The sequence below is a fragment of the Rhea pennata genome, chromosome 2 (genome assembly GCF_028389875.1).
Source record: "Rhea pennata isolate bPtePen1 chromosome 2, bPtePen1.pri, whole genome shotgun sequence".
Lineage (NCBI taxonomy): Eukaryota > Metazoa > Chordata > Aves > Rheiformes > Rheidae > Rhea > Rhea pennata.
In genome coordinates, this window is record NC_084664.1 from 119,534,308 (window position 1) to 119,561,799 (window position 27,492).

General features: G+C 43.8%; 1 protein-coding gene across 1 annotated transcript in view; it reads left to right on the forward strand.

Annotated features, from left to right (window-relative positions):
- Positions 1-10,132: 10,132 nt before the first annotated feature.
- The window catches only part of PAG1 (phosphoprotein membrane anchor with glycosphingolipid microdomains 1), a 106,955-nt gene continuing 89,595 nt past the window's right edge, over positions 10,133-27,492 (forward strand). Inside the window, exon 1 of the mRNA XM_062568169.1 lies at positions 10,133-10,180. The gene's annotated coding sequence lies outside the window, so the exon portion shown is untranslated. The remainder of the gene's footprint in view (positions 10,181-27,492) is intronic.

Genomic DNA, 27,492 nt, shown 5'->3' on the forward strand with positions numbered 1-27,492 from the left:
GATTTGAGCAAACAAACTCAACAGATTTTGCCCTATGGTATTTAATGAAACAGAAAATGTCATGAGGCTTTCCCTTTAGAAATAATCAGTTGAGGAAAGATTAGCGGAGATATATTTATGTTCAGAGTGTCCCCTGCAGTGAGGTTAGGGGGTATTTTCAGTAATACAGCACGATTAACTCAGTTTCTGTTGCAGCATTGCAGTTCCCTTTAAAATGTATAGCCACTGACCTACTTTTCAGGTGGCTTGGTGAAAGTCACTCCAAATCCTTCTGGCATATGAACACCATAAAATCATAACATTTTACTGGAATATAGCATCTTCCTGAAACAGCAAATAATACAAAGGTAAGTCACAGAATTGAATTTGGAATCTTAAAGTCGGAAAAACAATTGCCAATTTTGTAACAAGGACACACAAATAGCAAGCTGACGTTGAAGGCTCCTACTAAAATTCCCTACAGGAATGTGCCTCAAAGGGCAGGCTGTGTCCCCAGAGATCTTATATAGTCTTTAATATCTTTTTGCTCTTCTTGTTTTTCTAGGAAAGTTATTGGAAGAGTTTGCTTGAGCTTTTTTTGAATGCAAAGTGGTAGCTTATTAAAAACAGGCTTATGCTTATGAAGAATTATGCCAGCTACATGCTATACAACAGAATATATCTCAGCCGAATATACTCATTCTTGAGGTTAAAATAATACTAAATAGCTTCATAATCCTTAGTGCTAACACGGTTTCTCAGTGAAAGCAATGTTGGAATATTTATCAGACTCAGAATAAGGTCGGGAAAACCTAAGACAAATCCATTCTGCACCTTCTGCAAGTGTTAGCATCAGCATTCCTGGAGCTGTGCATGTGGTGAACTAAGGCTGGTAAACGTGGGATAAACCAAGGCTGAGACGCCCGACGTTTCCAGCCTAAAACAAAGACAAGAGAATATCCAACTCTGATGTCTGTAGACAGAAAAGTGTGAGCTTATATGGAGCAAATCCTTAATCTTTATTTTGAACACAAGGAAGACTTCTCATAAATTAAAACCAACCAGATTATTATCTTAAGCTCTTTAAGGGTTTGCTTTTGAATTTACAGCCTTGGCCTTAATGAAAATTGAAGCAACGTTTTCTGTAGCTACATTATGAACTCCTGAAATACGTTATTTTATAGCAGAAGTTCTGACAGCCACTGTAACCACCGTGTCCCTGGCACTACAGTGGTAAAACGATCTGTTGCGCCGCTTTAGTCCTTTTGAGGCTCTCCTGAGGTCATTAGAGAACGGGTTTCTGCTTTTCTCTGCCGGCTGCAGGAAGGCTGCCCTAGAAAGGAGGGCATGTACATAACACCCAGGCAGTTCAAAATCCACATTGATTTCTCTTGGCCAGTAATTACACCGATATCTCTGTGGCACAGTTATGCTGCACAGCCAGTGGGGAAGGGCAGAAAAAAGGAACCGGGGAAGGAAAAAAGGACACAAGCCAGCAAACGCCCCTCCGCACTGTAGCGTGAAGGACCTGTGATGGATTGCATATGATTTCCCCAGCAGCTTATTCAGATCCAGTCTCTAATTCGAGGAACTGAGAACAATATTTAAAGTACTCTGTATTTTTATAAGTAATGGTAGGTCAAAAAGGTCACTGTGCCGGTGCCGCACTGGATGAGGGAGCTGGCCGAGCGCACGAGTATTTCTCCACTGCTCCGACGGGCTCTCCAGCCGCTGCCGAGCAGACGGTTCCCTCTGCGCTTCCCCGTCGCTGATGCTGGCCCTCAGCCTGGGCCAAAGCCAGGCAGGTGACGCCCAGATCGCCAGATTTCCTGAGCATGGAGAATTGTCCCTCTCTTACCCTCCCATGTCATTTGCAGGCAAGGGGAAAGCTTTTAGCAGTGCTCAGACACCCACCAAGGGTAACTCACAGCGGGCAGGGCGAGGGATAAAAGTAGGGAACGGGTTCTGCAACCTACAGCCTGTAAAATCTGTAAAAAAAAAAATAATTAAAAAAAAAAGGTCCCAAAGATACCAAGAAAAATCCTATATTCCAGGATGGTTCCAGCCAACGTGGGACAACTGACCACTCTAACCTACCTCTTGGAAGTGAGTTAATGCTTCCAATGGAGAAATTAATTCTGCTTATTTTCTTCTGTGCTTGACTGGTTAGGAAAAAACAGTAACAGACACTTTTATGAGTTAGTGTTGCATAGTAATATAGGGTAGAATCTGCCAACAGTTTGAATGGACTTCAGAAAATTGATGATTAAATGTCTTTCCTAACATTAACACTGTATTAAATCAAAAGCTTTACTCTGCCTGAATTGGAAATAGATTTGGCTATATGACTGAGCAGAGATCCTTTGAAACAGAAAGGCCTTTTTACAAAAAAGGAAATATTCCATGAGTTTGCCTGGGGCATGTTTCCTTCCACAAGATTTGAAAAAGGTGGTCAAAGAAAGTGGAGAATCTTTCATCTAACTTATTTTAAAACACGTATATTAAATTTTTGCATTTCAAATAATGACTTCTTGTAATTTTATTCAGTCTGTAATTTTTCTCTGTGTAATGGATTTTGTTTGCTTCTCTTTTTAAATATATCCCTGTCTTGGGGCACCTGAACTACACATTTAGCTCAAAATTAATTTCTACAGTTTAATTATGATGGCTGTGTTAAAAGTGGACTTCAAGGTTATTTGCAAAATCCTTGCTTTTCTTATTTGCAAGATACCAACAGAGAGGGGAGATATACATAGCCATAAAAGTCATCCCTGAGGTTTAAGATGCATTTGTTCATTTTTCCAGGTCTTCCAAGCTTCTCTCCCGACGGCAGGACAACTCAAGCGTCATCCATAGCAGCTTGGAAGAAAATCAGACATGCGGTGGGAGCAGACCACCCAACCACCCTCAGGCTGCTGTTTTCCGAGGAGCTGGAGCCCCCGTGGACACCGGTGCCAGCTGTAACGCCTGCGGTAGCTCCTCGTGGCGCAGAAACCAAGCAGCGGCTCCACCAAGGGTGGCACGCGGCGCCCCGTTCCCCTCCGCGACGTTAATTTGACCTCCAGCTCGGCGTTACGCCAAGGCTGAAAACCCTTACGTTCGGCCGAAACCCCTCCACCGCCCCGCTCGGCGCCGTCGGCCCGTGCCGTCCCGCCGCCGGAGCCGCTCGCCCGGACCCGGGCAGCGAGCGTGAAGGGGCGACGGGCACCGCTGGGTCCCCGCGGTGGGACGCAACGGCCTCTCTCGGCAGCTTCTGGGCCGGGAGCGGAGTCGTTTTCACCTTGAGAAAGGTAATCCGCCTCCTGCGCCACCGCAGCCGCGACGCTAACGCCTCCCAGACTAGGTTCTTCCTGCCCGCTGTAGTTTTCTGGTGTCTTTTTGAGTAATAATTAATCATTCTTTGCCCAAAGGCAAAGAAATTTTTCTAGCCTTCCCAAGAACCAACCCTCTCCCTCGGTGTGTGACAGCATGGCAACACTACTGATTTCCCTTTCAATAATTTTTCTTACCTTTTTGGCAAAAAAAAAGCTATTTTTGAGCATTAATGGCCACAATGTGTTCAGGTTCATTACACATGGCAGGTGGGCTATTAATTGAAATGTGCATTAGTGAATTCAGAAAATCTTTTTTACTCAGTTCCTCAGGCAGGTTTTGATTTGCTTCCAAATGCTTGCTCTGTGCTCTGGCTAAACATTTGTAATGGGCTCCTCTATAGTCGCGGTTTAGATTTCTGTTTTTTTTTTTTTTTTAATGTCTTTTTAGTGATTATTGCAGCCCCTTTGCACACGGTGCAGTAGCATCCCTGTTTCCATTTAACAATAGGAAACCGGTCCTTCAATTCGCCAAAGCCAGGAATGTGTCTTGAACTTCACTGCAGCAAACTGAAATTATGTGGTTACCGCATTTTTGATACAAGAGTGGGAAGTCAGATAGACGAAGTAATTTGTGAATTCAAGCATGATGCTTGTAACTGTCATTAGGCATCAGTCTGCCACCCTAGTAATTAGATTCAAATAGGTTTTGGACAAACTCAGTTGCTGTACTGTTTCTCCTAGAAAATGTATGCTACGTTCCTACATATTCTTGAATGGCAGTTTAAAAAGTACTGATGGAGAATTATATCATAGCAGTCTTAAAGATTTTATTTAAGCTAATTATGCAAAGCAAAACATCAAAAAATAAAAAGTATTAAAAATAGTTTGTAACTCTGAACATAGATTGTTATTTTTTTACTAGCAACTGATTTTCTGATTGAATAATTCAGATACAGATTTCTCAGACTTTGGGAAATTTGATTTTGACATGATTTTCTAAACCAAGTATTTTCTCCATGAGTTATAGCCATAAGTTTTAATCTAGTATTTTCTTTCTCTTTCCCAACTATCATCTACAATCATTGTTGCAGACAAACCATTATAACAACTTCTCCAGGTCTCTGTCTACATACTACAAGTCTGAAATAGGAGGTCAGTTTAAAGTGCAAGTGTTTCCCTTTGTCCCATTCAGGCCATTCCTAAAGATAAAAATAAGTAAAGCAGTAAAAATAAGTCTTTGCCAGTAATCAATCAAGGTGTAAAGGACAATCAGTTGCTCCCGAATAGCAATATTGAGGCACTGTCAGCAAAATGTACTGTACTGCTATGTACACCTGCTCACTCTTATCTAAAAATAAACCATTGGATTGTGTCATCAAAACTGATGAGCCTAAAAATATGAGTGTCTGTTGACAATGGGATTCCTGGGTAGGAATCTGGGTTTTTTTTTTTTTTTTTTGTGTGTGTGTGTGTGTGTGTGTGTGTGTGGAAATGTGCTGGGCATATGAGCTGTAGCCCTCACTCTGATATGTTGTGGTTGTGTTGCTGCAGAGTAATTACAGCAGAGTCAGGGAATTGAGGCACTTAGAGCCTGGCCAAGTGGGCGAGAAGTCATGGTCGGGCCTTTGGAGCTCACGCCGCAGATGGGGAAGACTCTGCTAATTTGTTAAGTTTGATCTTAACAAATCTTAACAAGGCACTGCTTGGCAGATCCTTTGTACTTTTCCTTGTGTAACCTCTGAAGAAAAGCAAAAATTTTCGTGAAACGGACTTCCCCGATGCTAGCATCAACAAGGAATTACTTTGTTAGTTTAATAAATATCTCCTCTTTGGATAAAACCTAGGCCCAGCGATTTTGTCCAGAAAATTGCTTACTTAGTGGCAAAGACTCAGCATTAACCAGGGCACAGAGCTAACAGTGATTGTTTCAGGTAATCTGGCCACCCCAGGAGCCAATTCTTTGACAGAGCTATTTTATGCACCTCAAGCTTAATGCTAGTTGTCATTGATTTCAGAGATGCAGCATGTAGTCATCCAGGCTTTCACAGAATTTGGGGGAGGAGGCGGGTTGTAAGAAAGTTTTGTTTGACTGTTTAATCTGTCCCCTGGCCAGTGGCAGTTCCTAAGCGAGGTACTCCTTGAATGGAAGCAAGGCTTCCTACCAGCCCCCCCCCACCCTTCATAGCCCCCTTCGCTTCCCTAATGGCTTGTAATGATATCCTCAGGTTCCTTGGCTCCTAAAGGAACTGGGGCTGCTCAGACCTTTTGAAAACAAGGCCAACAATATACATATAGAGGGGTAATTGTTATCTTCATGGATGAGCCCGGGCAATTTCATAATATGCTCTGTTTAGTAACTACAAAGTCACATTAGGGTGGATGCGAGGCTAGGAGCAGGGCAGACCGGGGTGAAGAAAGAAATACGCATCAGCCTGTTCAAGACATTTTTCATAGAAGTGAATATAGCCACAGGCTGGAAGTAGCTCTAATGTGGGTGGGGGAGAGTGGACTTGAGCAAGGAAGAGTCTCTTCCTTGTCTAAAGACATTATGTCACATGAAGTAGCACTGATAAGGGACACTGGAAGGGCTCCTTTAAAATCACTTAAAACACTTAAAACTACTTCCGCTGTGATAGCTAGCCACAGGAAATTCACACTTAAAATTGCATCATCTTAACAACAGATTTGCTTATACTATACAGATATAATTAAAGGATATATGTCAACATATCTTCAGAAGATAATTCAGTTATGGAAACAAAAAGCAGAACCTTGCAGGCTGAGAACTCATTTTCCCTATTTACTTACTAAAACTTCTTTAATTAACATTTCCACATGAATAAGAGTTGTGAAATTAGGACTATGATAATATTACATAAAATAGGAATACTAATTATGTTAATTTAGGGACTGTAGCAAACTACAGAGCAGCTTGCTCCTGCCGAGCTTCAGTGTGCTCTTGGGTTAGCACTTGCAAATTGACCCCTAATGCTACATCTATGAGCAGCTAAGCATATCTAATGGCTTACTGTTGCCATAAGGGGGAAGTCTTGTTCCTTCTCCTCCCTTCCTCTCTTCTCAAACCAAGGTCTCCTCCCAGCACTGAATTCTCTCTAGTGCTGGCTCTGGAGCTGATCTGATTTACTTGTGAGCTGATTCAACTCACTGACCTAGCAGAAAGCTAGGCACCTTTTTTTTCCCCCCGGGTTATGTTTCTGCTTGGTTAGTGAACGGTACCAGTTTCAGTCCCAGAAACGAGAACGAGTGCTCCTTGCGCTGCCCCTCTTCCTGCCCCACTGCTCATCACCTCCTGGGACCCACCAAAAAAGTCCACCCTGAGCTGGCCTGGGAACTGATTCAGTTGAAAACTAAGGTTGTTACCAGCTCGCCTACAAGCAGCAGCACTGGTACAACGCGGGAGAGCAGAGGGACTCAACAAGTGACAGAGCCAGGCTATTTCAGCTCATGTAAGTGCAGGAGGTAGTACACATACAACTGCATCCTGCTGCTACTCTGTAAAAATGCGACGTGTCAAGGGCAGCGACCTCCATCAGCTGCGACGCCTTCCCTGCAGCTATTATTGTGCTAGCCTGCTGCCAAGCACTGCTAACACCAGCCTTTGGGGCTGAAGGTTCAATCAGGTACGTGAGTTTCTCTGGTTCGTGAACAGAAAAAAGATCAGCTGACGTGACTGAGATGGAGGGTGGGTCACTGCTACATACATACATTATTTGTATATCGTATATTATATAATAATGCACCTATGATTGTAACTGTGAAGTTGTGTAATATCAGCTGTAATATAGACTTGCTGTTGTTTCATATATTCTTCCTTTCCTGTTTCCTTACACTATTTGCTACTGTTTTTTGGCTGCATTTTGGCTCACGCTAAGCTGTAAGGCCTGTGTGGCAAGGACCACATCATTCCCGCCTCAGTGCAATGCCTCATATAATGGAGCTCTTGCAGCGACCTTTGGGAATTCTTGTCGGAGAAATGACAGGAGGGAATAGTTTCACTCTTGTGGAGTGCAGAATTAATCATGTCTTAAAGTGCCTAATTTCTCCTAGCCTTTTTGAAGGACTTTATCCTTCCCTCTTGCCCATGCAGTTCCTCTTCCCTTCCTGTCTGCCAGCTATCATTGCCTTTGCATTACACACACAGACACACAGACGCAGCCCGGCCACACACCTGCTGTGACTCCCTGGCTGATGTTTCTCCTTTGGGAAAACTGCCTCCTTTCCATTGTCCTCTGCACCTCTCCTCTCCTTCCTGCTGTTTTCCTGTGTGCTGCAAACACTATTTAATGAGCAAACCACCTTCCATGATTGCTAGTTGAAAGAAAAATGTAATTGTTTTATTCCTGAATATAGAGGAAGATAAATTAAACCAAATGGGAGCTGGAAGGCAAAGGAGAGGTGGGAGGCAGGAGAAAAGGAAAGGAGCAGGCAAAAGAGAGCTGCCCTTTGACTTCGGAAATGTCTTAGGCTTAGCTTACATCCAAACATGAGTATAGATTAAGATGAGAATATAAACTGATATGGCAATATCGTTTTTATACCTAATGTAGGGATTCTTGTTCAACAGCGAGTATTTAGTTTTGATTTAGCGTATGTTGCTGGAAGGATTTTAAACTAATTAAATACAAATAAACCAAGTAGCTGGAGGACTGGGGATGGCCACAGTGGGTTACAGAAGTGTAAAGTCCTTACTAGTTTCAGTATACTGGCATGTCTTATGCATCCCTTATGAAGGCTTGAGCAAAGTTGCTTTTTGCTGAGGACATCAGCTGTAAGTATTCAAACACTGGTTCCCAAGCATCCTGGACCTATGCTTCACTGTCAGCCTCCAAAATTTCCTACTAATCACAACGCATCACTGTTACTGAAAATGCTACAAATGCACAAAATGACTATGATGTCCAACCAGGGCTTTGTGCGACCTCCACGATCCTTGAACAGAGTTTGGGAACAACCCGCTATTCAGGCATGAAGGAAGACTGAACTGGAACAAAAATGTTTAACAAAGTAGTTGATTAAAGACAGGATATGTGCAAATCTTCATTGCCTATGACAGCACGAAAGCAACACATTTGGGTGCGAAAGAGTTAAAGTCATTCAGATACTTGGGTTCATTGTAGAGTCATCATGTGGGATGTGGATGCAGACGTTAACATTTCACAAAGAGTGCTTGTTACTAATGGAAGGATTGGATGGGAATTCTGTGCAAGAAGGACAGGCAAAGGAAACTAGAGAACAAAGTCTAAAAAACCATAATTAGGCCAGCTACAATAAGCTGGCTAGTATAGTGGCCAGCAAGGAATAGAGAACAAACACTACACCAGATTGATAGAATGACAGTAATCAGCTGGATAGTATACAAGCTGACAGTCCACATAATAGAATAATACACATTTCTTTGCAGCAGGCTCTGTTGACAACAGAGATGGGCTAGATGCTGCAGGATTAGACATGGACTATGTCGCCTGGTGAGCAAAGAAGACTCAGAAAAAAAAATCAACAAAAGAACCCAGCTGCTGGAAACACTGAAAGATAGATGAGTGGAAGAAGGGATCAACTCTGAGCATTCATTGGATGGATGTGCATGGAAACAACAAACTGAGCTATAATCTTGCCAAAGATTAGGTAGGGATGAAAACGATGGTGGGAGTGCTGTATCAGGTTCAAAACAAAACAAAACAAATGAGAAACCACTTTTCTACGTAGGTAAGTCATTGCTCTGTAAGCATCAAATTCAGATTCAGGCTCAGACCTTGAGCCAGGCATGTACATGACACACATATCACTGTAAAAGTGAACATGGGACTCGAATTTGTACTCAGAAAAGCTAATAGAACTCACCGGGTGTTAGGTCAGTCCTGGCATGCAGGTGGAAACTTAAAAATAATTGTGCAATTTCCTTAAAATCCCCAGAGATCTAAGTTAGGCATTTTGTCTTTGCAGCCCTTCCTGCCTCTGCTCTTGCGCTACTTTTCACTCAAATACTACACACTGTGAAATACTGTCATTTCTTCACTTAAAGCCCTTGTTGCAACATTAAAAAGCCGCCAATAACTATCCCGGGTCCCTTCTGTCGTAATCTCTGTCCTTACTAGTCATGCTCGTAAGGAGGAGGGAGGAAAATGGGAAAAAGAAGGAAGGCTGGATCCCTTCTTCTTTCCTCGGTTGCCAGGTCGGCTGCCGAAACACACTGCAGCTGACCCAGCCCGGCCGGGAGCGGAGCCCATGTGCAGGCACCAGCAGCAGCCGCGGACGGGAGCCGCAGCGAGCCGGGCGGGCAGCAGCCCCCGCGCGCCTGGGCCGGTAAAACACCCCCGGAGCCGTCGGGGGGCGGTGGGGAGCGGGGGCAGCTGCGCGCCCGGCCGAGCGCGGCCCGGGGGCCGCCGTGCCCCCGCCCGCCCCCGCGGAGCGCGGCGCGGCTGCGGGCCCCCCCCGCCTCGCCGCGCCCGCTCGGGGCCGGCCGCGCAGCCCGCCGCAGAGGCGCTGCGCTGCGCTGCGCGGGGCGCTGCGCTGCGGCCCCCGCCTCTCGGCCGGCCCTGCCCGCGCCGCAGCGCTCGGCTCGGCGCGAACATGCGCACTGCCGCGCCGGGCGCTGCGCCGCGCCGCGCTGCGCTGCGCTGCCGCCCGCGCCGCGCTCCGCGGGCCGCGCTGCGCCTCCTCCCCCTGACCCGCCCGCCGGGCGGAGGAGGGGAGGCAGGGAGCGGCGGCGGGGGGCGAAGCGCGCCGCAACTTGCTGCTGCTCCTCCCTCCGCCCCTCGCCGCGCCGCTGCCGGCCCCTGCGGGCAGCGCTCCGCGGGAGGGCGCGCAGCCAGGCGGCGGCGGCGGCATCCCCGGACGGCGCCTCTCCGCGCAGGGCCGGGGGCTTCCCGGTGAGTTGGGGGCGGTGCGCGAAGTTGGCGGCGCGGCGCGGCGTGTGTGTGTGTGTGTGTGCTGCGGGGCGGCCCGGCGCTGCGCGCAGCCCCGCGGCCCTCTGGACATTTCGGCGGTAATTTCCGAGGAATCCTCCGCAGGTGCGGGGCGAGGCGGGGAGCGGGGAGGCCCCGGGGGGCAGCGCTGGGGCGCCCTCCCTGCCGCCCGGCCAGCGAGGCGGGATCCTCCGCGCCTGGCGTTCCCGGGCTTCTGTTGCTCCGAGTATTGCGGTTGCTCTAACTGCATTTTAATTCAAATCCTGTTACACTGTGACAGACTCCAGTTTGTTTCACCGTGGCATCTGCTCTTAGTCTCGGAAACTCTTTAAGAGGAAGAGATCACCAGGGGAGAGGAGGGTCTGTTTTTTCAAAGCCTTGCGAAGAGAGCTGCAAGCACAAATTAGACCTAACAGGTCTTTTGCTCTGTGTGCTCCTTGAAACATTTATTTCTCTTAGTGCTTCTGAGATAAAAAAAAAAATAACAACAGAAAGGCAGCTATCAAACACTCATAAGAAAAAGTTGTGTCACTTGAATGTTACATACGCTAATGGACCCAATTATCTAAATAAACAAACATCATGATTTATAGGTGTCTGAACTGTAATGCTTTGAATGATAGAGCTCTTTAACCTTTCTTTCTAATCTATCCCTCAGAGATTTGGTTTTAAGCAGAGTAATATGTCATCTGTGGTGCTGAATACTTGAGTTGATTACATTTGTAAAAGGAATGGGCTTAGAAATAATACTGAGCCAGTAAGCAACGTATGCAAAAGAGAGAGGAAAAGAGCAAAGATAAAATTTTGGCAGAAAAAGATTTTTCCACTCCGCAGCAGCCTTGCTTCATTAACTTTTATCCAGAGTATCTCATTTTATTAAATTAAACTTCAAGCAAAAAAGGATGTTCTGTGTGAAACTAGAAGCTAATCCTCCTTAGTCCTGTTGAAGTCCGTCTCTGTTGCAGTTAAATTACGATTTGAGCAGTGCCTGTTAAGAGAATTTGCAGAAACAAAGAGCTCAAGATATGTAAATGGAAGTACTTTGTTATTGTATGCTTCTCTGAGAAGAAGGAGCAGAAAATACAAAACCTAGCATTTTTTATTTTGCATTCTTTAAAAATCTGTCCAGTTAAGTATACCTATATGTGAAGTGTACAGTTTCATTATAGCTAAACTGCCTCCTCTTACTGGAAAAGTGATTATTTAGTTATTAGTTCCTTTAACAAGGGCCAAATATTGCTGCCTGTGGAGCATCTCCCGTAAGGGCTGAATGTCTTTTGCTCCCATTGAAAAAATTACCAAGCACATTATGAAAGGCATTTTGCAGGCCTGGAGTACAAGCATAATTCTATCTTTCACCAGTATTTCAAAACAGGATTGTATTAACATATAATCAATATTCAGCAATCTTACTGCTTATATGAGTAAAGGTTGTGGGATATGACACTCAACCATCTCAAGTATCTTTTGTTCAGTTCCTTTTATGAAATGTCACTCAATGGGGTGGAGGGAAGAGGAAATTCGCTGCATTTTAAGGCACAATGTTCCTCATAAACCCTATTACCAGGCATCTGAATGTGAACATTGTTTTAAATCACGCAGAGAGATCACTGCTACCAGATAGCTTCAGCTCCAAATTTATCCTACTGTTAAAGTTATATTGATTGTAAAATGACAACTGGATTTCAAATAAGAAATGCTCAATAATCTAGAGCTAATTTGTATTTTAAGCGAGGAATCTACAAGAAATGCAATTGAGTTTTCCTAACTGGCTGTGCAGTGGCATTTAGTTAATGAACCCTCTTTCCTGGGGCAGCATTGGCTTCATTGATACCCAAGAGTTAAATCTGTTTATCAGTTCATTGATGCTATTGGTAAAGTGCTGGAGGTTTCAGTGACTGGAACAGGACCCAGTTTTTTCTTCCTTCTAGTGAGGGGATTGAAAATAGAGGGACTTCTCCAAAGTAGTTGCTCTTCCAATGCTGTATCATTTGTAACTGCAACATGTAACGTAAGAGTGATGAGGTTAATAGAACAAGTAGACTTGAAGACATTGTTTAACACCTAATTGAAACAACAAATAATTCAAATAACATTATCCAAGCTTTTACAATGATGACTGCACTTCAAGGTGTTGAGGATGCAGCAAATACCAAAGGCCGTGTGGGCTTTGTTCGGGTGGCGGCAGCCCAGATTCAGAGCACCCTGCTGAGCTCGGCAGGCATGAACACGTCTCGGAGATGGGTGGTAGCTGCAAGCGAGCCCAGGTGGGATGATGGTGTTGAGCCTGTCTACTCACCCCCATGTCTGGGCTGCCGAACCGGGGCCAAGACAAGTCCAGGGATTCACTGAGTGAATGGCAAGTGCTCGTGGTGGCCTCGTGCTGGGTGCCAGCGAGGAAATGCCTCACCGGAGGCCCATGGTGGCTGCACACTGCCCATCCTCACGCTCCCGGGGATGCAGTGCCATCGATTGCAGGTGTTCGTTGTGTATAGGGAGCCCACAAGCCTCTACTCTGGGGGGAGTAAGAAGTTCAGCAAGGATCCTTACGTGGAAAAATGGCGTGCTTCTAAACCTTCATATCATCACATATTGCTTGTGCTGATTAAAACGTCAGCTGGACAAGCAATACACACTAACTTATGTAACAGCAGTACTAAATGGTAATAGACTGGAGACTTTGAAACCACTGCGCATTCACGCAGCCTCACAAAAGTGTAAAATGCTGCTGTGCAAAGATGAGGGAGCTGAGGCATGAAGATTCAGGTGCAAATTTACCCAAGGGAGGTGAGATATCTTTAGTTGCTGTCCCCTCACCCCCGCTCCATCCCTGTCTCTCTCATGCTCAGATTTGCTATGCGGTACCAGGGCTGCTCTCGAGGTCTCTCAGGAGCGCCATGTCCTGCTTATCTTCTCCTCAGGCTGCTCATCTCCTTAAAACCCCGAGCGCTGCACCAGCAGTGCCGCATTGGATATGATGCTGATGAGCCAGGGTACGCCAGGGACCCGCAGATCTTAACTGATTTACTCAAGGGCAGAAGCTGCAAATCACCATATAGTTTCATGCCACTTTTCTTCAGAGGCACAGCTGACTTCTGCTCCAGTGCCAAGTCCACCCAGGTAACTGTAGGGATGGTGTTGTAAACAGGAGGAGTGGAATGAGTCAGATTTAAGAGCAAATATGCCCTGCTCTCGGAGGGAGAGTGGGCTGAATGTGGCCTGTTTCAGCGCTGTGGCTGCGGGCAGCCCCGTGTAGCTGCACCAGCAAAGCTGCCGGCGGGGAGCTGCGCTGCGGGGCTGATAGTTGCAAGTGGTGGGCACGAGGTCCTGCAAGCGGGCACCAGGCGTGCTCCTCAGGTGCAAGTGAGCAAAAGGCACTATTTCTTCACCTCATTGTATGTGAGGTAACTACGTTTTAATTAAAATAACGATGGTAGATTATTAGGACAGATAAATAGTGCCTTGTTACAGCCCTCTTGGGTAATATGGAAGCAGTATTCATTTTAGAAAGGATGAATGAACAGACAGTGTGAAGGATAAAGATCAGCTTTGTTAATCACTCTGCAAGTGTTGTGTGGGAAAGGATAAACTCATAAGGAAAGATACTGTCCATAAATGCCACTTAAACGTTTATATAACTTGAGAAAATTTTGATATTGGAGGCAGCCAAGAAGCAAGGCATGTGTGAGTTGCTGTCAGAAATAACTAGGACTTGTACAGCTGGGGTTGGTCAGTGAGTGGTGTGTTGGTTATACCCTATTTCTGAGTGCTTTGCTAGCAGTAATGACGAGCTCTTCTTCAACACAACCTTGGTGGGGTGGGGGGGAAACTGTTCTCATCCGCATGAAGATAAAACACTTGGAGACTACGTTTGCTTGAACTCTTGTGCTTCAGGTGTGATTCACTTTTAACTTTCCATGTTCCTGGATAAGAAGTTTGCCTGTTTGCAATTACCTAGGTTAGCTGCACAATGATCGATTTGTTCATCCACTTTCAATTTGTAGCTGTTTGGGTCTGCAGGGTGAGAAAGAATTACTCCAAGTGGGAAAATCCCTCCTTTTCCTCCCCTTCCCCCCCTCATAAATAACTGAAAATGGTAAGATTTGTAGATTTGTTCCTGTGCTAATTATTGATTTAATAATTCTCACAAAAATTTCTCTTGGCCTTTTCCAGTTCTCAGAACATGATAAAAACCTCTTTAACAAAAACAAAAAACAAAAAAGACAAAAAAAAAGAGAGAGAGAGAGAAAAAAAAACCCAGCTCTGATGCTTTCATGTAAATACGATGAGGATGAGTCTTTGAAAATATAATTTAGCTGAAATTGATAAATAAACTAGCTTGGCCAGAATAAATCTTTTCATCTAACTTCAAGAGCCCCACTGTAATGAAGTAAATGTAGATGTATTTTATGTGTTCCTTTCATCTGAGTACATAACAAACCCTTTAAGCATTTCAAACAAATCTGAAATGGATTTCTAAGTGGCTTTTTTCTTTTCTTTTCTTTTTCTTTTTTTTTCCTGTATTGGGGAAGTTTAATCTTTTCAGGATACAAAGGGAATAGAGTGTACCCCGCGGGTGTGTTGAGGTGAGTGCCGGTGGGAGCAGGAGGGGGCAGAGAGCACACGGACGAGCTGACTTGTCTTCTGCAATTGCTTTGTGAAAAATGCAGAATGTCCTCGTTCCCCGTGTGGTTTGACATGCACTGCTTGGCGTGCCTGTCCCCGACCTCACCCCTCTGGAAGGAAGCTTGTGAAAAATGCTTCGAGAGGTAGACGGACCAACAGAGTTTCCTGCGGGCTTTCTCCTCCAGAGCAGCCTAACTCAGAGAGTTTTTGCTGAATGCAAGCTGCGTGAAGAGAGCATGTACGAGCACAAAATGACTTCCCTGCTCTCTACCTCCCATCTACGTTGATGCCTCTTGGCAGCCTGTGCCGGGCCTGGGATCACCCGGCACCGTGCCAGGCACCTGGGAGGCTTGTTCTGGAGGGCATGTCCTGGCTCTGCCCCAGGCCTTGTCTGAAGGTTCACAGAGTGCTTAAATCTTAAACTTAAAGGTGGCTTCAGGACCATCCTCCCAGCCAGTGCGGACACAGTCCTTGGCGTATGACTGTGGCAGCGTCATTGCCTTTGGCAGGATCTTGTTGGTTGGAAACTGTGTTTTGGGAGAGAGGAATTCAAAGAGCAGTTCTGCAAAACTGAAAGCTTGCTATGCTATAGTGGATTTGGTTTTCATTCCCAGACTTCCCATATCACTATTTTCAATTACTTTTTCTTTCTTTAATAGATTGGTAACTTACTGTGCTAAGGATACTTAACAGATGGAACTGTCTGCTTTCCTTGTCCCTGCTCCATGACGAAACCCGCCAAGTAATGTTTGTAATTCCCATACTACAAAAGGCTCTTTGGATGTTCTCTTTAAAAGTACAAATTTTAAAAGCTATACTTTAAAGACAAATATTGTTCATTTAAAAGATAGAAGAGTATGTAAGTGCTGTGTTTTGAAACTCTGTGTTTTGGAGAAAGAGCCCATAACTTGATGGACTTCTGATAAATGTTCAGAAATTACATTCAAAGCAGGATGATACAATATGTTTAGAATATTTTGAAAATTAAAATATTTAGACAACTGTGTTAGCATAATTGCAGCAATTCTACAATATAAGCTTTTTCTTTGCTGAGATTGTAAAGAGACTGATTTCTTTGAGTGTTAAAAGAATTTTGCGAGATAGCTTTTAATCCAGCAGAATACTGTACTTTAAAAGCCTAATTGTGATTTACTAACATCCACATTCAGCTCACTGTTTGACACTACGCAAAGTCAGACAGCCAATTTAGCTAGCGTCTGGTGCATTGTGCCATGTGTATGGAAGTGAAACGTATTAAAAACTGCTCAGCTTTGGACGTGTTCATCTGGGGATTTACTCATAAATAATTGATAACCTACGGAAACAAAATCTCTTCATTACTTCTTGGAACGCTCACCTCTTCCCTCTCGCGCTCGTTGTTCTCGTAGGCGCACGGGAAGGCAGAGGCTCTGCTTTAATGAAGGTGCACGGCCGCCTCCAGTGCTCCTTCCAGAAGGTCACCCAGATAAACAGCGGAAATGAAATGCGTGACAGAAGATAAACATTTTATTGTCCTATGGAGACAGGTGGCATTTCAGTGTTTTAGAGGGAACCACTTAGCTGCTGTGTTGAAGACTTCTTTTCATCCTGTTGCAGAAGCGATGCACATGATAAATGACTAAATCAATGAAATGCCTGCACCTAGTGCACTGCAGTATAGTATGTCAAATTAAGAGTTGTTTGACGTACACACCAACTACAACTGTGATATTTGGGCTTGATCCTTCAAAATTTCACTGCTGTTAGGTATCCTTTCTTAGACTGCAGCAGAACAAATCTTCATGAGCAGTACTTTCTCATTTGAGTAAGGCTTTGCATGATTGGGCTCCTATTTACCAGACACCTAAGCATAAAGATGAATTTCCTTTCTTGGGAAAAAAAAGCTATTATGCTACCCACAGACCTAATAAAGTGGATTTGATTGGATCTAGCAAAATCTCATTTTAAAAGAAAAATGGTTAACGTAACAGAAGTTGTTCATCTTTTTGATGACTTGATCACTTTAGAATTATTTGCCAAGTAACAGTCTTGTAAGGTGCTAATATTTGCTTCCAGTTTAATAGCCCTACCTATTACTAATGTATGGGAAATAATCAAATTGTATCATTAGATGCAGATGGAGAAACCTAGGAAATCTTACAGCTATTTCAGCGTGAGGTTTCAGGTGTTACTCTTATTTAATTAAAAGCTGAATACTATAAAGGCTTTGTCATTCTACTGTTTCCAGATGACAGTGGCTAGTATGGAGTAAATGTAAGTCCCAATGTGCTGATTGCAGCTTTCAGCTTCAGGCTACATAGCTTGAACTCTTCTGTTTTCAACTGGCAGAAATGTGCATCTATTGAGTCATCTTGGTTAGTGTCTTTCAAAAAATACTGGTTTTAATCAAAAAAAAAAAAGAGAAGTATCTTTTAAAACAATAGTCACATGCAACCTGATGTTGGAGGAAGCCTTCATTCTTTCTTCTATAAACCAAAACGTTAAGCTTGCTTATAAAGGATTAGCAGCATTCTCTTCTGTTAATTCATACTGGTGTAGCCCAAGTGCCTGATTTTACATCAGTGAAAAATCCATTATCAGTCAATGGGAATTTTACAGCTGAAGCCAAAGGGATTAGAGGCTCATGGTTTGGAAGTGACTGAAGAAGAGAAAGACCTGGATATGCTTGTTTTCACATGGCTGTGGGCCACCACTGGGGTGTGGCCACAAAAAATGGCAAAAGACCATCTGAGGTTGCTTCAGGCAGGCTATTTCCAGAGGTGGACAAAAGGACCGGCACTGTCGTGCAGGGCTGCCGAGAAACCGTGCATCTAGGATGCTGCTTTCAGTGCTGGTTACTGGTGATCGAAAGAGGTACACGGAGAGAGGTGACGTGAAGGCCTACCCCAGGGACTGTGCGACGGCGAGGGGGGAATCGATCGGCCTGAGGTTAGGGTCCCGGTTTGGGGAGGCGAGCTGTGCGATGGGAGCGGGATTTAGCAGGAACAGGGGAAGAGGGGCACTGATCTCAGAGGCGGTGCTGCGCAGGAAGGTGTCTTAGCGAATTAACTGCCTGCAAACGTTTCTGCCCCTTAATAAATAACAATTGCTTTCCTTCTAGTAAAGTGGATTTACTAACGTTCGGACTACTTGAATATGCATGGTATAAGATAACCCAAATTCCCACACACACTTCAGTCAAGAATATTCCTCAAGCAGATTCCTAGAGTGTAATTTCACTTTCTTTTGAAACATTGCCATCAAACTTAGCTTAAAAGTAGTTCTGATCCGGAACCTAGTTGTGGACAAAAACACAGTCCATGTGCCTTCTGCTGCAGCATTTTTTACGTACTGTTCCAAGGATGGAAACTAATTCATCACACAAAGCTCCTCAGAGAAAAAGTACACTTTATTATGATTTGGGAAATGTAAATGTATTGTTTTGATCTGTTATAATAGGCGAGGTTGTGTCATTTAATTTGGCAATCATGGAAATTAAATTAATTTCATTTTCTTTTATTCTTGTTAAATGCAAAATAATTGAGCGCACATCATGAAAGGTTGGGGCTCTGTTGTTTGTAGCTTCATCATTTATTAATATAACACATTAGATGAGAGCCTTTATAGATTTGCTTGCCTAAGGAAAAAGAAGAGGAAAATGTATAAAGCGAAACTGGATAGGTAATTCTGTCCCACACATTGAGGCACTGTCAAACTATTGCCTCATTTTTAGTACATTTTGTAAGAAAATAACTTTTTTTTTTTTTTCCCATTGGAACTGTGACGCAGTGCTTAAAACAGTCGGGATGAGCTCGTGTTTGCCTGGGCAGGACTGCTTGGGCAGCGCCGTGCGCCTGCCCCTCGCGCCGTTCCCCTAGGGAGGTAACGTCGTAATCGGACCGGCGAGAGGAACCGCGGACGAGCGTACCGTGCAAGGCAGGTTGTGTCGCTGTCTTAGCCATCTTAATTGGCTGGCCTAGTTAGAGGAGTAAGCCAGTCGTGACGCGGTCGGATCTGGAACTATTACCTTGGACTCATCTGGCCTTTTCAGAAAACAGCTTTGGCCTCGCGTTGGCCGTGTTGTGATCATCGGTTCAGCAGTGGCAAAAGCACTCACCTTTCCTACCTTTGTGTCGCTGGAGGCCGTCGGAAAATTGGCTCTTCCTCTGCGTCCCTGCAGCCCCACGTCGCCCAGACACTGCCAGCCGCGGATTAGTAAAATAAATCCCCCACGTTCACAGTTAAGTGGAAAGTATAAGGAGAATTTTCTGGTTCTTTTGTGCTAGTGTCATTTGTTAGCGGGTACTGTGACCACCGTTTCTTGACTCTCATGATGTGACTTGTCACCGGGGCTCTTTGCATGGATTAATTCATTGCTCAAGGGAGTACTAACGTGTGACGTTATGCACATGGGCCTTAGGTAAACAGTTGCCTCTAGACTACCTGTAATGAATCTGTACTTTAACTACTATCTTTTAGTGTGGTTTGCGTCTTATGATGTGATATTCTTTCTTTTTTGTCTTTTTTTTGTTTGTTGTTTAACTGTGATGTCTTTGGTTGTCAAATGGGATGCATACCTATAATAACCTTTAAGTGTTGCCAGGCATAGTCAGTTTGGAAAAAAATATTCACAGCAATTTAATACATGAATTGTATCAATGTATTGGAAAGTATTTTTCACTTTAATTATGTGGAAGTATGATACAACAGTTCAGTTTTGCAGGGTATCTTGGTGGACAGTCTGTCAGCTCTTTCAAAGTGTTGTTGCAGTCAATTTTATTGACTGTGGTGAAAGCACAAATTAATCTTTCAGTTCTTTCCCTTTGTAACAAGAAGATTTAATTTCCTACCCTTGATTTACATTTCAGTATCAATTGTGTATTTTAATTTATGGGAGTGAACCCTGAAACCCTTATTACTCAGCTGTGGCTCCATCTTTAATTCTGTTTAACAAGTCCATCTCGTGTCTGAAAAGCACCTACAGCAGGGATTGTTCAGTGTTAGCAGTCGGATAAATGGTGGGGAGAGAAGTGACGGCTGTGCCTGCCCACTTGAGTGGGTCACGGCGTGTTTCCCACCCGTTGCTGTGAACTGGCTGGTTCTGTTATAATCCTCCTGAGCAGGTTTGGGAAAACCAGCCCCAGGGAAGCACCGGAGAAAGCACACTCGTCCAGAAGCCCAGGGACGGTTTCCTCCCAAACCGAGAGGTAGTTTTGATGAGGAAACTAGCCAAGTTATTTATTTGGCAAAGCAGGTAGATAGCCAATAATTGTTTATTTGCTTACTGTGTATTCGGTGCCCTGATGGAGTATGCTCATCTACAAATAAAGCAGTGTAGCAGGTCCTTGCTATGGACATTAAAATTGGTGGTTTCAGGTAGTGTCAGGGCCGACTCTGGCTGGTTTTTGTCAGTGCTTTGCTTCTCGTGGCTGCGTAAATTCCTAATACATCTGTTCTTGGATGGTTTTAACGTTAGCAAGAGTTGTCACGTTTAATCGGCAGTCAAGAAAGAATACTTTATTCGGGAAATACGGTTGTCAACATTTTCTTATAACTTCTTCCCGTTTGGTCTTTTTGAACGAGGCAAGAATTACATTTTGCAATGCTGTGATTCCCTAGGAGTAAGAATTTCTAAGACTTTGTAGTTTCTGTGTTCCCTACAGCATGCTGCATGCTCTGCTCCGCAGAGCAGTAGTATTTTCTATATTAAGTTGTGTACTTAATTACACTGATGCCTAGAAAAAGCAACAGCTTTAAATAGAAAAAGCTTCCTTTCACAAGAGCCTAGAGGAGTACAAAAACCTCAGGAGCTTGTGCACTTAAGCTGTCTGTAGTTAGTTACCAGTTTTATGAGGTGTAGCTCAGAAATGTACTCATTGTTTAAAAAAAAAAAAAAAAAAAAAAAAAAAAAAAACACTCCCTGCAGTTCATCAGTAGCTGACACTTGGAATCACTGAATTCAGAAAAAATAGTGTGAATGAAGATTGCTGTATGTAAAGGGCAAGAGCTGATTTATACCTTTTTTTAACACCTAGCTACCAGGCTATGTTAATACTTTAGTACTTGCTCTATGTATCTGTATTAGCCCCATTTTATGCAAATAAGGGCAAGCTCTTGCAAAAAGTAAATTCTGTTAAATCACTTGCCTGCTGAAGAGCAGGGTGTAGTGGAAGGGAAAAGCCCGGTGCTTCTTTCTGTCTGTGCAGCTGGTGTGTCATTAGGGGTAGAGGGGTCCTCTGCCTTGAAGGCATGCAGTGCAAACTTAAACTTGCCTTCTTCTTACCCTTCTACATAGTCCTCTTCGGTGGTGTTTTGTCGCTCTGTGTTCGAGGCAGTAACTGGTTATATGCTAGAGAGGCGAAGCCTGACAGTTTGGTGCGCACCAAATGTTAAACAGGGGGGGTGCCGACCCGGCGCAGCCGGGAAAGCGAGGCTTGCAGGAGGAGGTAGCTGATGTCTTAACACCGGTTTGAGGAGTACGAGTAATTTGTATTCTGGCAGAAGAGTCTAGCGTCTGGTGAACCAGTTTTACATGCAGCTGGCCCCATCGATCAGTGCTGCGTTCATGCAATGGCTTTCAGTTGTGTTTTGGGTAGTAGCTAGAAATTATCCCAAATCCAAAATTTAAACATGGGACCGGATGGGACCAGGCCAACTTTGTTCTTAAGCAGCTTTGCTGGATGCATGCTCTGTGTCATGTTCTGCGTTACAAAAGTCTATTCTAAAATAATAACACTCTTAGCTTGCACTTCAAAAACTTTGAAAAAGATTCTCTGTTCTCACCCAGGAAAGGACGTCAGCGTATTTTTAATATCTTGTGTCTGTTTTGCAGCTCAGCAAAACTTTCTCACCTTCAGTGTTTAAAAGGGTAAATCACAATATTTTTATTGGCATATTCAGCAGGAAGTAATGTCTGTCATTTCGTCTGATTCCCATGGGATGCATACAACAGGGCACTTATTTCACCTCTGTTATGACCACATATATGAAAGGTGTAAAAATGTCCTTAGAATCATAGAATCACAGAATCAGTAAGGTTGGAAGGGACCTCTGGAGATCATCTAGTCCAACCTCCCTGCTCAGCAGGGTCAGCTAGAGCATGTTAGACAGGGTTGCATCCAGGCAGGCCTTGAAGATCTCCAGAGAAGGAGACTCCACCACCTCTCTGGGCAACCTGGTCCAGTGCTCCGTCACTCTCACAGTGAAGAAATTCCCCCTCACGTTCAAGCGGAACTTCCTGTGCTTCAATTTCTGCCCATTGCCTGTTGTCCTGTCACATGAGACAACTGAAAAGAGTTTGTCCCCGTCCCCTCGACACCCTCCCTTCAGGTACTTGTACACATTGATAAGATCCCCCCTCAGTCTTCTCTTCCCCAGGCTGAAGAGGCCCAGCTCTCGCAGCCGTTCCTCATAGGGCAGGCGCTCCAGCCCTCTGAGCATCTTCGTAGAGTATTTGGATCTGCAAGTGTTGGAGAAATAACGTTTATTGTGCAAGTCTCTTGCCTTGCTTTTTGTAAGTATTTCCCTTTCTTTAAAGCCCAGTTCCTGCGAGCTGTTTTTGCAGCACATGTAGCGAGCGTTGTGTCGCATTTGTCTTCACGGAGTAACAAACTAGAGGCGAGCTCAGCTGTCTCCCTAACAGGCCTTGCGCCGTATCATACCCGAGATTCGAGGCAGGAGGCTTTTATCACTGCAAACCTACAAAGAGCATGTTTGTTGTAAAACACAGAAGTGTGCCACTGTGTGCGTTTCTTCCTTCTGACAAAGTTAACAGCAGTCTAGAAACAGCACATACAAAACGCACTGCTTTATATGCAAGTGGGAGCAACACCCACTTGGTAACCTTAGCTTTCTTATTTTGTTTTGCAAGCTAATTTTGCATTAATTACAGGCATAGCTTTAATCTTTGTCATAGGGCAGAAACAGTAGAGTTATCCTTTGACTAATGATGCCCAATATATTTTTTTCCCCTGACTCTCCATTCGTAGAATAAAGACTGAAGCATTTTTTATATCAATTTATTCCCTATTCGTGATTTTTAAAATTCGCAAAGACATCAGTCCTGGATACATTGGTGATGTCTGCTCTGCATGAGTGCTGTTGCCTCTAGTGTGATCCCTGGAGATTGTAGGAGGCTTTGCAGGTCAGGGAGAAAACTTCTCGAGGTGAGAGAGGAGCAGTCTTAATTCAAGTCATTTGATTTTAGTGAAGGAGAGTTGCCGTTTTAAAACGGGATGAAATCTAAGCCTTTACATGGGTTGTCCCCAAAGTAGAGGCATGCACTTGAGCTTAGATACAGTTTAAATTCCAAATTTCAATATAGTCTTGGGTAAGAAAAAGTTTAACCAAAGGAGAGACAGATATTCTTTCCTATGGAAAACAGATTTTGTTCTCTGGTTTTGGTACAGAAAGTCTGTGTTGTGGGAAGGAAAAATGCTTAGCAGGATTGAAGTTCATATGGAACTTTAATTCTTTTTTAACATGTTTAGGAAGGTTAAGAAATAAATCTCATTCTTAAACTGAACACTGCAGAGGTTGACAGCCAGAGTGTGCGGGAGCAATGGCTATTGAAAAGATTTCCATGAGGGCTGAGAATGCAGATTGCTTAATAATTTGGAATTTACATGTTCGTATGCTGTTGTGGTTTCCAAGGGATCATGCATACAAATGCCTTTGTGAAAGGTGATTACAAGTGTAAAATGACATTAGGTGCTCTATTTACTCTTTTTTATATATATGATATTATTTTTTCTGTTTTGCTCATCTGAAAAATGCTAAACTCCTACAAGTGAGAAGACTTATTTTGATATTTTGATACTTGAATTGCAGCTAGTCGATAAGAAGCAGTGATGGTAATTTGCAAAGCTAATTGGAAAATAAAGCAGATTTATTCTTTTGTTGTGAATTTCATTTGTTTTGTTTGTCTCATACTGTACACATGATATGAGCAATGATTTCACGAATTATACTCATGTTACCTTTAGGAAAACTAAACAATTTGCTGTACAATGAAAAACACACGCCTAGTCTGAACGTCTCTGAAATTCTTCAGAGTTTCAGAAAAGGTCTGTATTATAAAGCTATCCTTGATATCTGTATGGATATCTGCCCCTAATGAAGCCAGGCTGTGGTGAATCAAATACAAAGTGAACTTGAAACTCTGCAAAGGACTTTGAAGAGCAAAGAGTCTGCAACATAAAAATCAGTGAAGAATTGTATGTGTATCTAAAGGTGGATACCTGTAACAGTGCCGGCGGCCTGCTGGATCATCAGGCAGCTGAGAGGACATTAGAAAAATGGGAATTTAGTTTAACGGTTAGAGTAGCAGTGATTTTGAACAAGACTGATGGTGATACTCAAGGGAAGGTGAGAGCTTCCTGGTAAACAGTTGCTCTCCTCAGCATGCTGCAGCTCAGGCCTTTCAACTTTTTCTCCTTTCCTCCCACCTGGGTGGGCATTGCAATCAGCTCAGGCAGTCCTGTCTGCAAGCCTGTAACTAACTTCATTGTGCAAGTCCAGCCTTGCCAAAAACTGGCCCGTTCTTGGTAGATATCTGTCTCCAAAAACTGCTTCCAAAATCAGCTTCTCTGATTTGTGAAAGTGGAGAAAAACAGCAGAAAAAAAATGGAAGTAATCTGTTTGGATAGTTCATGAGATGGCTGCATTATTTATAAATTATTTATGATTTTGAAGCTACATACTTTCTCCCTAGGTTTTATGTCTTGTATAACTGAACAGTATGGTTTACTTTAAATTGCCCATCTGACATGCATCATGAATCTCTGTACACTACCGTTTCTCTTCTCTTGTATGGCCATCACTTGTGGAAAAGGGATTTGCATAACATGATTTCTTCATGTAGATGTGTTCAGGCTGAAGCTCCAGAGCATCTTGTTATAACATATGTACCAATCCTGTTGAATTGGGTTAGTGCCTGGCTCAGTAATTGAATCTATTTGTTTGTTGCTGTTGTTTTTGGAATGACGCTGAACAGTATGCATGTGTTTGTGTGTTTTTATTGCAGTCTTCATATCCTTACCTTATTCTGAGGTTTCCTTGAGGGGAGGTTGAGGGGGAATTGTATTTTTCCATTGTTCAAGCGTGGTTTTTTGTGTCCTCCTTTTACTAGAACATGATGGAAAGGGTATTGCAGTATTAATACAAATTACTGGCATACTTTCCCACAATCCCAGAGACATGTCCAGGCACCTTGTGGGAAGAAATGGGTGCCGTGGGTCTAAGAGCAGGGGGAGCGGGAATGGAGAAGGGCAAGACCCTTGAGGTCAAAAGCTGCACTAGCACGACTGAAAGCACCATGCAGGCACGGTTATTTGATTTGCTCTAGGAAATGGGGTGATATCTCTTCAGATATCTTTGGCTCAGCCAAGGCTTTCGTTTCAAATTCCCACGGTGATAGGGTTGGAGGGTGCTCCCAGGAGGGAGGTCCCCACCAAGGGTGCTTCCAGCTCCATCCTGAAGAGCTTTGGGGCCACCAGCAGCTCCCAAAGCCAGGTACCTGCCTTCCCTGAGCTGGCCACGAGCCCCAAGATGGCAGGGGATGTGTGTAGGGCCCTGCAATGGGCTTAATGAACATGGTGTGTATACTAGAGAGAGAGAAAGATCCCCACTGTTTCAGCCGGTGTCACTCGAAGAGGGACACACGACCTCTGTGAGGTGCTACCTCCTCTGTGCATAACTAAAGCACTAAAACAGCCACCTCACAGGTCTCTCTTTTTGTGCATACTTTGTGCAATTGTCCCATGGATATTTTTCGGTATTTTGTGCTGCCTTTAAATTTTAAAAAAGCTTGAATATAGTTAGAGATCAGTAACAAAGGTACATTGGAGGATGCATTTGGTTCCTATGAGATAAGGTGGCATTGAACAATACAGTGACTTTGACTAAATTCTGTTCTTTTTAAAACTTCCTTTGAGTCAATAGGTTTGGGACATAGCACTTTTCAAATGCAAACTCACTTGTAGAAGTTCTGAGCAACAGCAGGAATGGGGAAAGCTGTGAAAAATGCAAGACAGGCACTACCCAAATCTTGCCCTGTTTAAAAGCAAGCCTGGTAACTACTCTAACAGTGACTCAGAAGGGCTCTTCAAACTCTTCAGCTGGGGTTGTCTGTGTTTTCTTTTCTCTGGCATTGAGACAAATCTTTAGTTTTTGGCGCTGCTATTTGGGTCTTCACTGTGACAGTTCACTTTACCTAGTGCAGTGGTTCTCCATCATTCAAATAGTGGAGGAACAAGATTATTCCGAGAGGAAAGCAGTTGTGGGCCACCCTGAGGAACCTAGTGCAACAAAACCCTAGTAATTTGGCCCAGAGCCCCCCTAGGTCTAGTTTTGTCTATTTGCTCTGCCACTGCTTTGCCCAGGTTGTTCCTCTGCACAGTGCTCGGTGCTCCTGTGCTATGCTATGTAGCGGTGCTTTGGTAAGGAAACCTGGTGCCAGAGTGAGCCTTGGTCCGTTGTGTTATTACCCTGTCGATAGTGAAGGAAGGCTCCATATGACGCCTGTGTGGTTTCTGGTCCCATGTTTGTGTTGTGGTGCCCTGATGTGACGAACCCTGAGCTGCCCCTGCACCCGGGGAATGCAGAGCCTGCATAATGTGACCCAGGTCCCAGTGCTTCTAGCCATGCATTAGTACACACAGAATAATTTTTACCTCCTGGTTACTGGTTTTATCTGAACCTCTTCGTTTATCCAGTCTCCTCTGTGGCCTTATTTTCCTTGTTCTATTTGTTTTTCATTTTTGTTCTTCCATCTCTTTTTATAGCCTTCTTTTTCCAGCTTCTGTGATCTTCCTGTTACCTCCTTGTCTCTCCTTTACCTGACAATAAGTGTGAATAAATGAGATAATGAGACACAGGCCAGTCATCCCAATTATTTGGTATATGTATGCATATGTATGTCCTAACCCTCTCCTCCATCTCTCATCTTTCCCTCTTTTTATACAGCAATCTCTGGAGGATGGGATTATCTTTTGGTGCGTATTTAGCATATTATTGACACTGCTGCACTACGAATAGCATTGACTAATGATATACATATTTTGAAAAACTAGAGCCACATCACAGTGTTCGTTTGGGCTAGTAACAACAAATTGCCATGTAGCCCAGCTTGTCATCACTGTCAATGAAATGTTCTGCTGCACTCAGATTGTCATTGTTTCGTTTTTATTTTTGAAGTTGGAAGGGCAGGTAAAATACAGTCCATAAGGCCTCTAATAATTAGTAATGCATTTTATACAACTGCGAAAGTAATGTGTTCAGAATATTGGCTTATGGGAAAGATGTACTAATTTAAGTAATGATGACAGTATTTTGATCAGGTGTGTAGTAAACGTAGAAGTTTGAGGGTATTTTTTGAAGGCTTCTCCATCTTTCTGTAATTACCGGATAGATAATACGAACTTGCCACATCCAACATGCTAATGATTGCCTTCCAGCTTTTAGAGAGACAGAAATTATACAGTAACTGTGTCTGAACAAGATTCTGCTGTGGTAGTGTAATAAAACATACAATACTGTGCTCTCCTGCCATCGCATAAACATCCGTGAATATGTCCCAGGTCTTTCAATACAGAAAATAATAGAGATGAAGCTAAATTTACTTTAGAAGTACTCAAACAGCTATTGATGGCTTGGGAATGCTGGGTTATCAA